Source organism: Hemibagrus wyckioides, linkage group LG22, assembly GCF_019097595.1.
Source record: "Hemibagrus wyckioides isolate EC202008001 linkage group LG22, SWU_Hwy_1.0, whole genome shotgun sequence".
In the NCBI taxonomy this organism is placed as follows: domain Eukaryota; kingdom Metazoa; phylum Chordata; class Actinopteri; order Siluriformes; family Bagridae; genus Hemibagrus; species Hemibagrus wyckioides.
This window is the reverse complement of record NC_080731.1, coordinates 19,259,892-19,261,365: the sequence shown is the minus strand read 5'-3', so window position 1 is coordinate 19,261,365 and position 1,474 is coordinate 19,259,892. Positions and strand designations below refer to the sequence as shown.

The following is a 1,474-nucleotide window of genomic DNA, read 5'->3' as shown; positions in this document are numbered from 1 at the left end:
TTTTTGTATAATAAACTCTGTATAATAAAGTAACTGTAATTATTTTATTTCTTAAATACTCAGTAGTTTTTTTTTCTTGCTGAAGAACTTTTAGCACATTAGACACATTTAACACCAAATATAAAAGATGAATATTAGTGATAGTGACTGTCTTCCATTCAAACAAACAGTGCAGTAGAATCAGTGCAATAACACAATGATTATATAGAGAGAGGACGTGAGATGTAAGAAGTGTGATGATGTGTAACACTGTGTCTGCAAACTGTAATCTATAAAAGAAATAGATAGCTAAGTAACTGTGTAGCAGCTGGAAAACAGCAGTGACAGTGATGTGTGGTTTGGGAGGTGAAGAAGCTCCAAATGGACCAGTTGCAGCAATCTGATCTTTCAGCTGGAAGATTAGAGAGGACCCACACTAGTGCACAGACACTCTATGAAGGCTGAATAGAATCTTTTCACCTTGTCATCTGTTAAGCATGGGGGTGTATCTGTCACTCTTTGGAGTTGTGTGACAGCCACTGCCCCAGGAAACACTGCTCAGGTACTGAAAGTGTGGATTTCAGTAAAAATCAGTAAATTCTGGAGGCAATTCCAGTCTACTACTTAAGAAGCATAAACTGAAGCTTTACAAATCACGATCACAGTCGACTACACACTAAACAAAACTTTGTACAAAAACACACTTAAAATATACAAACTGATTAAAGAGCAAACCGAAAACAGGTTATAGTAAACAACGACAACACGTGGGCTGAGACAAAACGTGACAAAAACAAAAACACACGTAAAACGTAAACAATGACTCAACATGGAACTGTGCCATAGTGATACTCTCTGAGCTGAAGACTCAGAACAATAGAACAGTTTTTATCCCGAGGCCATTAGACTGATAAATCGTCCAAACCCACTGCCACTTCCACCTGTATCATCAGGGTAAATTCAGTGTTCAATGGCACTCTGAACTTACCTGCTGGACCATCATACACTCATAACGGATAATCATGGTCAATTTAAACACTGGACTTTACACTGACACTTAAAAATTATCACTTTATTGATACTTATACACTCACATTTATACTGTGAAGAATTTTTTACTGCCAGTTGTTTTTCTAATTAGAATAGGGGTTCTCTTCTTCTTTCTCTATCATTACTTTCTTTTTTATGCTACTATTATTTATATTTTTATTACACTTTACTGTATATTCTTTGCTTTTATTTTGTATTGTCCTTGTAAGTTATGCTTGTTTCCCCCTTATGACAATAAAGCTCTTGAATGTTGAATATAAGAGAGAATTTCTGCCTCCTACTGATCAACTAGAGATTTACCATGAAACTTAAATTCAACTCTTAATTAAATTAAACTCTTAATCACCCCCAGCGTTCATTATGTTCCTACAACAACAGCAGCAGCCTGCAAATGAGATTTCTGCTATAGATTTCTGCTTCATGACAAGATGACGAGATGAAATGT

At 35.7% G+C, this 1,474-nt stretch overlaps 1 protein-coding gene across 1 annotated transcript in view; it reads left to right on the top strand.

Annotated features, from left to right (window-relative positions):
• LOC131343301 (class I histocompatibility antigen, Non-RT1.A alpha-1 chain-like) overlaps positions 1-1,264 on the top strand; it is a 36,525-nt gene extending 35,261 nt beyond the window's left edge. Inside the window, exon 6 of the mRNA XM_058374874.1 lies at positions 1-1,264. This exon is cut by the window's left edge and continues 136 nt beyond it. The gene's annotated coding sequence lies outside the window, so the exon portion shown is untranslated.
• The last annotated feature ends 210 nt before the right edge of the window (positions 1,265-1,474 follow it).